At 40.0% G+C, this 12,806-nt stretch overlaps 1 long non-coding RNA gene across 1 annotated transcript; it reads left to right on the top strand.

Annotated features, from left to right (window-relative positions):
* The first annotated feature begins 8,736 nt into the window (after positions 1 to 8,736).
* Positions 8,737 to 11,732, top strand: LOC144075774 (uncharacterized). Its single transcript, XR_013300629.1, has 4 exons — positions 8,737 to 8,792; positions 9,957 to 10,022; positions 11,383 to 11,516; positions 11,618 to 11,732. It is a non-coding gene; the product is annotated as an uncharacterized LOC144075774 (long non-coding RNA).
* The last annotated feature ends 1,074 nt before the right edge of the window (positions 11,733 to 12,806 follow it).

Below are 12,806 nucleotides of genomic sequence, written 5' to 3'. Positions count from 1 at the left end.
ATATAAATAAAGGTCATTTAAGCAACTGGATCATTTAAAAGTGTGCATCATATAATTCACCCTTCACATTTATTACTACCCTAAAAGTGTCTCTTTTGTTGGCAACCCATCATTAAAGTAAAGAAAATTAATGCTATTCCAAATTTGAGATCAGATTAAGGCAATGGCGTTAACCAATAGTTGGTGTAGTATAGTGATTAGATATTAGTAGACGCTAAATAGCTTCCATTTGGCCCTCTCGCTCTCTCCTTCAGCTCTCCTCTGACTCTTTGAATGACAGCGATGTTAAGTGGCGTTTGACACCGACTACAGAGGTGACGATGTGAAGGTAGCTATGTGTCAGGACAGCGGTTGTGTAATGAATTAGAGACGTAGGTCCGATTAAAATGACTGGTAATTTCTCCAGGGAGACGAGAACTGCATGAATCAAACGACTGGCGGGGATGACTCACCACCAGCAGCACACTTTGGACTGAAGGGACGAAAACGGCAGGAAGAAACACACGAGATGAATGCAGTATGAGTGACGGGCGGGCGGGAAAAGGTAAAAAAGGGAGCCCTATTAGCAATCTTGGCCAAATTGGATACGGAGAAGTGTCATAAGATGGTGTGCAGGGCAAGAATAGCGAGATCGGGCTCTAGTTTATATCTCTTCTCACCGGTCCCACCTCTATCTGTGGCCTCATTGCAAGTGACAGCAGTGCGACTAAATTACCTCCTGCTTCTAGTCAAATTAAACAGGCCATATAGGGGACATATAGAATCCGTGCATGTGTGTGGGTGCCCGCGTGCGCTTATGACAAGAGTGTCCATGGTCACATTAATGCAATTTCTTTTTCGATCCCTCTGTTCCCTTTGCCCAGCCTTGGATAATGAGCTAGCCCACAACCTCCGCTCCCACCCCTCCTCCTGCTTCTCCCCATTGGGCCTACCTGCTATGCACAAAAGGCTCTCAGCGCTATTTTTGGAGCCCCTCTTCTCATTTATCTGCCTGATTTGGTGACGATAATAATCATTGTGGCTCGGGGTGCCATATTCAAATGAACTGCCATTCCTCCGCCACTATCGGCCCCCGGTATCGCGTCCACCCGTCTCCATCTCCACACATCTCTCGTGCCTTCACCTCCCGGAAGCAATACGAAGTCCATTCAAGCAGCACCTCCTGATATGTTTCCTTGTTGAGCGTATTCAAATCAGCTGTTTGAAAACTAACCTTGTTTGCATTGTAATGTGGCGTGCTGCCAGAGTGCAATTGACAACTCCCCCACACAGGCTTTCTGTGAATATGAAATAGTTGTTCGCATGCGAGTGCAACATGATAGCTTACATGAGAGGCTCTGAATAGAGGCCTAACTCAATCAACTAGTTTGAAGAGGAGATGTTAGGCAGATGGTGCCACTCACCAGGTGTTGACTCTGATAAAGTGGAGACAGTTATTATTATTGTGCACGATGGGGTGAAAGAATCTTCATGCTGTGTAACCTCAGAAAATGAATGCACTGCTCAGCAACCTTTTTCTCCCCAAAACAATTGAATCGCTATGTATTAGTGCAAAAATGAAAACATTTTTTAAAGGCTCAAACCTCTGTGGTCACAAAACCTCCGATTTAAATATGCTTTTTTTTTTTAGATGTTTTAAAAAATAAATAAAAAGCATGCAAGTGCTTTGCTTAGCATATTGGAATGTACATGTCAAAATCATGATACTAAATTTTTTTTTTCTTTAGTCACTCAGTTGAGATATATGGATTCATCTTCATCTTCTATACGGCCCATCCTCGAAAGGGTTGCAGGGGTTGCTAGAGCCAACCCAGCTGTCTTCGGGTGAAAGGCAGACTACACCCAAGACTGGCCGCCAGTCAGTCATAGGGCAATGAACCAAACAAGATTAAACCGTCCCAGTGTTCAAGGCCAAATAGGAAAAAAATCCCGATAGCGTCTCTGGTATTGTTCAGAGGGCCGGGCCAAATGTGCTGACGGGCCGTATCCGGCCCGCGGGCCGTTGTTTGGTGACCCCTGCTCTATACCAAGAGGCGGCTGGTATATGGCTTAAACTCCAAGTTTTGTTGGTTTTCTGAGGCTTATTTCTAAACACTATCATATTAGTTGATCCTGTGTACAATATATGTACAGTTTCTATAATGGAGATATCTTGATAAAGGGATTATAAAGTGTGGGATGTGTAAAAAAAACTCACTCTGACTTTTTAAAATATGAAAATACAAAGGGGTTGCCTGTTACTTTCACTGACATTGGAATCTATCCTAAAGAACGTTTTTTTTCTATGTCTTAAAATCAGTTCAAAATTCTGATTTATGGATAAATAGTCTGTGCGTCTGTGTGAATGTGCGCTTAGCAGCTGCTCAAGGGTAATCTGGGTTGGTCGTCGTTAATGGCTGACTTGTTTTCTGGTCCAGCTGAGCTCTTAATTACATGATTGAGCTTGCTCTGGCCTAATTAAAGTGGTAAAATGCAGGGCAGAGAGAGAAAGTGGGTAAGAGAGAGCCAGCGAGAAAATGAGTGAGAGAGTGGAACAGAGCAATCAATGAGGAAAGCAATAGAGACTTGCAGCAATCTTCCTCTTGAGATCCCTTGAAACAAAACTACCCACGGCCCCCCTCCCAGTTGGCCCCCGGCTTCTGAGCAGGGGCCATAATCACCAAACTTATTCTTCAACGTCACACATCTATAAATTATCCTAACGTTACAAGAATTAAGATGGAAGTGCATGTTGCATTTAAGGAACTGCAAGGTTGTCGAGAAGACAGTTAAACACCTAAACAAAAATTATGATGAACTCTTATTACATGTGCCTGAGGAGAAAAGACAAAGTTTGCAAAACACAAGAGAGAGGAAACAATGTTTTTGTTGTTCCATTTTTTTTAATCACTCTATGATGAATATACTTTAGGGTCAATTAACAATAAAGATCAATTGATATCTCCTCATCCTTTCTTCTGTGATTTTTAGCCCGCAGTAATGAGATAAATATTTATGAAGGCTGAAAGTCCCCTGCCTCTCCTGCTTGTGTCAAGTTCTCAGCATGATCAAAGCCTCAGCTCCAAAAACACACTGAAAGCATTCAGGCTCTGCTAGCATTGTTTTGCCACTGTCCCACAGCTCCAAAAAATGAGCATCACCCCCAATCATATGATTCATAAGAAGAAGAAAAAAATCCACATTGGTTTGGGACCAGTGCACTGTCGCTTTAAAATAAAATATTCTATCTTCTACATCATAATTATCTCCTTAAGGTAGAAATATTAGCATATCTACCAATCTTATTATCTGAAAAATTGTCTCATTAAGTTGGCGGCCTCCCTATGCGCCTACCTTGTTCTCCATTGTCCACACTGCATCAGGCAGGGAGGCAGCTGAAGGACATGCTGACTGACAGGGGGCTCACAAACGCTTGGAGCGATCTACTTTAGTGACTGGCCTGGGCCAGGATGGCTCTGGTTGTGTCTGGTCTGACGTGGCGCGTCGTCTTCACGTAGGGAGAAGGAGGCAGCCACTATACTTCTATTCCTTGGAGATTAGGGGATACCTGGAGTTGAGCACCATTTGGGTGGTCATTCTAGGAATGTTTTGCACCCACCTAGATCTTATTGGGTTGATATTTGTTGATTTTTTTTTTTATTGACATATGTGTCATGGCAATTTTTTTCTTCTAATGGGTTTATATTAGGGCAATCCATATGAAATTCACATGCTTGAACTGCACCTGTTCGTGTTTCATTTAAAAAATGAAAAAATAAAAACTACAACCATCAAGATAGAATCCACATCCAATATGTGGGCATCACATTTGGGTCATAAGACTACAATTCCAATGTTAATGTACCTGGTCCAAGGGTGATGGCACGTGACGAGCATTTTCAGTTGTGACTTGTCATATTCTGGCACTTTAATTTAAAAAAAATGCTGTGCCCTTTATCGACAATCAGTGACTTGAAGGAGATTTTTTTAAAAGTTGGTGAAAGTACTTTGGAAAGTGGTTTCCATTCTAGGTCTGCGTGCCCCTTCGTTAGTGAGGTAACCCAACCATGGACAGACACGCTGTTCTCATCTCAACCCAGTTGATGCTCTTAAACGACAAAGCATACATTTGCTTAGTAATCACAAAGACAGGCTTTCCAAACTACATCTTCTCTGCTATTAGATATTAATGAGATGCGAGAGAATACCCTTGCCTTCTAATCTGCAGAATTTAATCCCTGGAATGAAACTTGACACCAGAGGAGGCTAATGAAATCATCTTTTTAATCCGGGGAAATGTCCCTGGTAAGCCCACAGCTTTAGAGATCCACGGGACACGGCGGCGAGCGACACGGGCCTGGAGGACTTCTGGGAAAGAGAATCGCGACACAAAGAGTGCAAGTCTGAAAAAGAGGAAAGGGAGAGCTGGAAATTGAACCAGCAGAGCATTTCCACGCTCTGTGATTAAAGATGAAATTGACCAATCTTTTTGACATTTCTCCACTAAAATGAATCCGCAGTATGCTCTCGCTCCCACCACCCTATGTGGCATTGACTTGTTAATTAGAATGGTGGCCAGGCCAAATGAATTTAGACCTTCTTTGTGTAATGGTGCTGCAGACACCAAGCTGAGGGTGTTTAATTCTCTTCTCATCTACCTGATGGAAAAATCACCTCGCTGCATTCAGCTCTGGCCTTCATTAAAAAAAATGCCTACAAAGGTGCTCTGCACAATGGACAATTACATATCATTTTTTTTGCCTTTCCTTTCTCCTCCATTTTTCTTTATGAAGGCAAAATTGTGTGTGCAATAGTCTGTAACCAAATTATATGGTGCTTACACTTCAGCAAGCACTCTTCCATTCAGTGAGATTCAACAAAAAAAAACGTTACTGAGATTTTTACAGATTTCACTCATGTCGACAATGTGTCTTAAAATATTTAAAGTGATCCAAACATTAGTCATTCACATCTCAGCTAAAAAGTCTCATACATATATATGTAGATTCAAAATAAATGTCTTCACCTTGATTTTTTTCAATTACACTGGCAAACATCTGAAAGTTGTCCAAGTGTGTTTCAACGTGTCTAAATACTTCTGAGGCCACTGTGTATTAATAGGCAATGTGTGAGACATGAGGGTCAAGCCACGATATGCTTAACAGGCAATTTACAAAGGTCAGGTGAGGGGGATCAAATGGGTGGGAAGATCACACCTTACACTTCTAAATGAGAAACAATCATCCCTGCAAAGGTCACTGAGACACAACCACGGATTAGAATAATAGAGTGTACCAAACTCCTATCTCCAATGTCCTTTTCGCCACAGGGAGCACCATGGGAGAGGAGCGAGACCCCCTGCCTTTCCAGGTTTTAGTTCGCTTTCTCATCCTTGCTATACATTTATATTCCCATCTGAGCTTCTTTTTTTGGTGTCAGAAATGTTAATTTGTAAAGGAACCAAGCAAGGTCAATGGACTCCTCAAAACTCTATATTAAGTCAGTTGGGCTAGGCACATTTTTATATGTATTTTTAATCAGCCTGGACAAATCTACATTATAATAGAGACGCTACAATTGTTCATTAATAATCATTATCAAGGGGGAATTAGTTATAAAAATACTATGGATGGTTGTAATTTAAGTTCTGAAAGTGTGGTGAATACAAATCAGATTTTTGCAATTCACCAAATGAATTGAATATTTTGAATATTTAGTTTGCATTATATTGGTATTTGTGTTATGTATTCATTCGTTCATTTCCCTAGACTGCTTTTAATAATCGTAGATTGGATTGGATTGGATAACTTTATTCATCCCGTATTCGGGAAATTTTGTTGTCACAGTAGCAAGAGGGTGAGGATGCAGGAATAGGAAAGGCATTTTAGACATAAATAGATAGGTAATAAGAAAGTTAATAAATACATACATGAATAAATATATAAATAAATAAGCGTTGGTGTCTATCCCAATTTTCAAGATGAACCACAACTATACTCAGAATATAACAGAATAGTCGCCTGTCAATCTCAGGGCACATGTGGCAACTACCTATAATGTTTAATTTATAATAGGTTTTAATTGTAATTGTGCATTTGTATTGATGTCATGATAATATAGCAAATATGTAACTATATAAGTACTTGTTCATTCCTAAATTTCCACCATGAAGAACAGAGATCAAATTGCCATGAAATTCAGCCTTGTATCTTCACTGGCCTTTACAGCAGCACCAAAACACAACAAATCCATCATAGTTGTTCACTTGGACCTTTGTATGTGCAGCTTACAACACAATATTGTATGTAATCCAAACATAATATTGCATATTAAATGTATAATTGCTAATTTGTGCAATTAGAAAAGGAATTTGAAAGTATATTTAAGGTCAGCGTTTCTCCAGGATGTTGGTTTGGTACAACAGAGGAGAGAAATCATAATAATTCATCAACAGGGGGCAGTATAGGGTCACACTAAACAGCTGTGTATGTCAACTGTGCTTGTGTCTCTCTGGCCTCAGTCCTATATTGGTACCTCACAGGATGTTTTACTCTTTTTCAATTAATCCTCGAACAAGAGCTTGCGGTGATTGAGTTTTATTAAGCAGTTTGGGAGAGAATAATGCACTCACAAAAAAGCATTGAGAGTGGCAGATGAGTTCTGAAAGCTTGTGTAGTCAAAAGTGCACTTGAGGATGGCTACGGGATAGTGGATTACAATAAACAAAATAAAAAAATGTCGACATTATGGAATCAAGAACACACTACCAGCATGTTATGATGGGGCCATTCACCCACACATCTGAAAAAGGGGTTTCCATGGTAATGAGCTCAACTGTTGCAGGGGGACCTTCCACACATCTACACACACATACATAAGGCACGCACCAGGGGAGCTGTCAAGTATAAATTAGTGAGTGCAACTGATGTGTCACAAGATGCCCCCGAAGGTCATTAATTGGTCAGCGATTGGAGGTTGGAATGTCATTTCAATGAAGATAATTTGCATTTACTTTTTCCTCATATAGCATTTTACATACATCATTCGTACCGTTTCTTCTTCTTTGCCCAAGTGGTTGCAGGGCTTCAACCTAAGGCAGAACATCCTTCAGGAATGTTACCACTCACAAAAAAATGTCATAAACGTAACCCCAAATACTCATGTATTTCATTTTGAAAGTGCCGATCACTTTGAACGTGTTTTATCCTTTCAGGAATATTCTTATGATGATTCTCAAGTAAATCACAGTTTAAACAGATGAAAATGAACACCAATAGAGATCTAATGATCCTTAAAGGCATCCATTGTTCAATAAATAAAATGGAAAATCTTAGACATTTTGATGACAAGCTTTTGAGCGTGTGTCAGGAAATTGAGTTTTTTTTGTAATAATGGAATAGAAAATGCTGAATGTCACTCATTACAAATCAGAGCAAAGCATTTCATCACATTTTACACTTTAAAAGATCATAAGAATTAATAATGTCTGCTCGGTGTATGCATTTGATGGCTGAATTAGAATACTATTGCCTCTCATGTACTTACAATAGTCTTCTGCAAAAAAGAAATATAATTGTCACTCACTTTTGTTCACCCACCTCTTTCCTTTTTTCCTGGACTCGCTCCGTCTCATTGGTCCATATCCACAGAGAGATGAGTTCAAGCCACCATTAGAGTGTTAAAAATTTAAATATATATATATATATAAAATCTTAACGCTCTTTTTAATTAAAAAGGATCCTAATAATCCACATCATATTATACGTCGCAGATTCATCGGTCAATTTAATAACAGTGAGGCTTTTGGATCTTAATATCTCTGCTACCAGGTTTCCTTCATAACTGAGAGCCCGTGTTAATTACAGCAGCGCCTAATGGTGGGGAATATTCCGGGCCTCTCCATGTTTTGATAAATGGCTTTCCACTAAGATTTATTCCTAATTATCTCATTTGTCTTTCTCCATTACTTTTTATAGCTTAAATTTATGAAGTCATTAAGACGTTAGTGGGCCTGATAATGATTAGGAGAAGGAATTGTATGAAAGTGAATTATATGAAAATGATTATGGCTAAAGGAGTGTTTAAAATGAGGGCTGTGGAAGCCTGGTCTTCAGTATAAGCCATTGTATTCATTTGTGTGTGCACGTGCGTGAGAGATTTAAAATGCGCATAAAAACTCGACACACCCGTCTTCAAATGCTTGGTTTGTTATGATATAAAAATACGAGATGGACATAGAATCATTTCAACATTGTTTCCAGTTTCAATGTAACCTGTAACCAAACAATGAAATGTTTTTCACAGGGTAAGCAAAAGAAAAAGGTGTTAATAAAGTGGTTGTGAAATACCCTGCAATGTGAGGAATGGGGACATTTGGAAAAAAAAATCACTTGACATTTCACACAGACGTGTGGGAAAATGTGTTAGAGGGCGATAAACGGTTTTGGGCATTAGGAAGTTTCAAATTGGTGCCTACTTCTTACTGGAGGCAGCATTGAAGCAAGGTAAAACATCAGTCTATTTTACCAGATTTCTACTGAAGGGTAGAAATGTGAGTGAGTTAAATGTCATGGGGAGTGTATGGCAGGGTCCTCCAAACTGATCCACAAGGGCTGCTTTGGGTCCTGGTTTTTGTTCCAACTGATCCAAAAAGTTTGACCAATCAGGTGTCTGCTAAAATGAACAAGCCTGACTGCAATCAACTAATTCCACATGCAAAACACCAGATTGCTCACTCTTGTTTGTTTTGAATGAAATCTTACAGCCCCTCGAGCCCTTTGTGGAATACTTAGCTGACATAAAGCAATGTTTGGGTAAGTCTTAATTGAACCCTACCTTAATTACAACTGTGTGAGGAATGTGGCTGCTGCATGCCTCATCTCTTTAACTTTATTAAGTAGGGCAATGTTTTCACAAAGTGAAGCCCTTACTTTAGCTGCTTCAAACACAGCCCCAAGTTTTCCTTTGGCTGCACTTTTAATTCCATCTGCCCTCTAAGATAATGAAACATATAAATACCAAGGCCCACCTTTGGGGTTTTGGAGTGATGATTCTTTTATAGTGCAAGTGCTCCTTTGTTTAAACTGGTAAGTCATGATGATGATTTAAGACCAAAGAGGGGAATGATGGATAAAATTTGCACACGTGGCCCGTCTGATTCAAAGTCTCTCATGTGTGTCAGTACGTAGTCTGTTCTGCCACATCCCCCCCGTGTCCCCACCCACACTGACAAGCTGTGTGCTACAGATCATAAAAGGCTGAGAAAGCCCCCTGTTTAATTAATTAATTGTGATTATTTAATCACCTTGATGAGACGCATGTTAATGAGCCAAACAGCTGGTCCAGTCAGTAGGCCAGCCACGCATCAACTCAGAGATGAATGCAAACATGTATTCACACCCTCATGACCATTTATGTCACTTGTCTGCCTCAGGGAAATGATAGAAAACTGGTCTTTTAAAGACTCTTAAAGGGAAGTCATTCATTTATTTTCAAATACATTGTACATGTTTGACAATAATGTCTGAAAATGTGGAAAGATGATTTGAATTACACAGTTCTGGTTGAAAGGTTAAATAGGGTTTGTGTATGCATTGTTTGGAACATAACTTTACTTATTAAACAGGTGATGATGCTATTTAAATAGTTCAATGAAGCTACTTTTTGAGGTTGAATTACATTCCAAATGTTTTACTTTTAGAGAAGTACTAGTTCGTGTAACTCACGAGTACACCACAGACTGAGACTAAAAGTTAAATATTTTAACCAATGTTTTTTGGTGTCCAAGATAAGATCACCATCATAAGCTTGTAGATGTAAACAATACTACTCATATAGACGTGTCCTCGCTGCCCCTACTCTAGCATATCAGCTGTTTGGAAAGATCACACAAGAATAGAATACACTATAAACGTGTGACGTATTATTGTGGAAATTAAGGTTGTATGACATGGCAACCTATTAATTTTGGACGACAGGTTTACAATGGAGAAACAGGAACGTGAAAGGATGCAGACTAATACAATGGAAAAAGAGTTATAGGGGTAAGTCCACTTTTTTTCTTTTTCCTTTGTGTTTTTTCTTCATAAAGTTTTTCCTGACCCCCGGTCAGGATCTTTCTTACTTGTTTGCATTTTCATGCACTTTACATCAGTACTGTACGATGGTCAATGCAGCATCTCAGTGTGCTGTGTGTGCGTGTTTGTATGCATTCATGTTCTGCCAAGGTTAATTGAGACACAAAGCTCATCTCTGCCCTGATGAGGGTCAGAGCACAGAGGCAGATCTGCATCGCATTAATCTCACCCCAATTTATGCCGCCACACACTGTCACTCGCCACCCTGCCCCCGCAATCACATGCACACACATAGCCATTAATTTAGCCCAATTTGTGTTGTCTTAGCCTGCTCTGATGCACGGCACGTAACACACACAAAGATTCACAAGCACCTCAACTCGGGTTCCCATTCGGATTCAACGTCATTTCCCTGAAATGTCAGCGCTTTGCCATCTAACATTCTTCATTTATTTTCCACACACTCCTTGTCAGGGTCACGGGGTGCTAGAGCCTATCTCAGCCAACGTTGGGCGAAGGCGGACTACACCGTCAACTGGCAACACCGCCACTGAATGTGAATCTATCCCATGCTGCCCGCGGCAAAGACAGGGAAATTATCCACCTCTAATGTCAAAATGGCGGTCCGGGGGCCAAATCTGGCCCGCCGCATCATTTTGTGTGGCCCGAGACAGTAAATCATGAGTGCCGACTTTCTGCTTTAGGATCAAATTCTAATGAAGATTATAGATGTATATTATATTTCCTGATTTTCCCCTTTTTAAATCAATAATTGCAATTTTTTTTCAATCCATTTTTTTTTCTTTTTGTGTTTTAGTTCAAAAAGCATTTTGATTTTCAGTTTTCCACTTTAATATTGAACATAGTAATTAAAATATATATTTTGTTTCCTTTTGAAATGAAAAACAAATGATTAAAAGACGTTTTCCCCTACTAAGAAAAAAGCTCAAATCAACATAGTTTTAGATCGATAAAAAACTGAAAATTTAGGGCTTTTCGATCCCAGTTCCTAAATATTATATCTAAAATGGCCAGGCCCTTTGAAAGCGAGTTGTTGTTAATGCGACCCGCGTACCAACCCAATTTTGACACCCTTGCACTACACCCTCAGTGTAGGTAAAGCTTAAACTGAAATTAGCCAACTGCTAGAGAAATCCTTTTTCTCCCTAAACATCTACTAATTTCAAGCCAAAACACACACACACACACACACACACACAACTACTCTATGTGCACAAAAACACACACTGTTCATGATGTGGCCTCTATTATTCATGCGTAGGTTTTTGCAAAACGCTGGTCTGACAGAAGCAAAACCCTCTTGCAGCACCACAAGAAGGGAGGCAAATTAAGCCGCCTCACTCCAACACGGAGGGACCATTAAAGTCGAAACGCCTGATCTCCCCAGCCGCCTTTCCTCTCCATCCTCTCACTCGTTTGCTCACTCCACCAGCTGGAAAGGTTAACCGTGAGAGTCTCTCAGAGACACTCCAGCAGACACACAAGTGATCTTTCTTTTAATTGGCTTACCCACTCTCTCTTTCTTCTTCTCTCCTCTTTAGCGGGTCAGCACTGTCCACTGCATGGGCTAACAGAGGGAACACACACAGAAATACTCGCACACCACGACAAAAAAAAAGCAGACAGCTTGAACTGAAGTCTTGATGTAGAAAGGCAAAGTGCATGCGTGTGTGTTTCTCAACACTTTTATATATCTCCTTCCCACCAATCAATCTGTGGTTAGAACGAGAGTATCGAAGCTGTGTAATTGAGCTATGAGCCTCTCAGGCCTGCATAATGTCCTCATGCATGAAGAAGCTGACATGGCACCTCTGTAGAAACTTAAGAACAATGACAAGTAGAGGGTCATTATTATCCATGGTACTTTTCAGCAAAAAGAACCTGGAGCTTTCACTAATGTGTTGATTTCACAAAAATCTATGTTTAAAAAAAGGAAAGCAAAGGTCATCATTTAGGTGGATTTTGCAGTAAATGCATTCCATCTATCCAGCAGGAATCAGTCTTACATTTTGCTGCTCTTTGAATTTTTCCAGTGGATTCAGCATTTTTAGGCGTTATCATTTATTCATGTGTTTTAATGAAATCATTTTCAGTTCTTGGTGTACCACAGAAGGTGATTGACCAACACTGCATGTAGCCGATCTCTGGGCCTACAAATATAATACCCTATGCTTCCCAATGCAAAAACAGTACCATGCAGTAGCTGTGTATGATGTTTACTAATACACTCCCAGTGAAGCCCAGTTGCCGAATAGTCGCAATTATGAATTAAATCTGTAAAAAAAATATTGCGTCGGTTTAAACACTGCTTCTATTCACTAACAGCATCTTCACTAAAAGTCATACTCACTTTTGTGTCACACAGTAGAGAGCTGCAGACTATAGTGTTAAAAGGCCTAGAAGGCATTCCAAAATAAGAATCTGTTCTCAATTGTTTTGACTGAGTGAGTAAAGGTTAAGTGAAGAAAAATAGTGAAACATGAGAACGGTGTACGGTGTGGAAGGCAGCCAACGTAGCTGAAAGAGTGACTGTTTTGATGAAGTAATGATCTAAAGTAGTGTTCAAAATAATAGCAAGCCAATGTGACGAAACGCATTAATCCACGTTTTCAGTATATTTTTTACTGCAACATGTCAAACAAGTGCACCAGTAGGGGCAGTCGATTCTCAGAAAACCAACAAGACCAGGCATTCGTGGTATTCACACTCTTAAGGGAGTGCTATGGGGCA

This window comes from Stigmatopora argus, chromosome 6, assembly GCF_051989625.1.
Source record: "Stigmatopora argus isolate UIUO_Sarg chromosome 6, RoL_Sarg_1.0, whole genome shotgun sequence".
NCBI lineage: Eukaryota > Metazoa > Chordata > Actinopteri > Syngnathiformes > Syngnathidae > Stigmatopora > Stigmatopora argus.
Note: the sequence above shows the minus strand (reverse complement) of the source record. Positions and strands in the feature narration are given on the sequence as shown.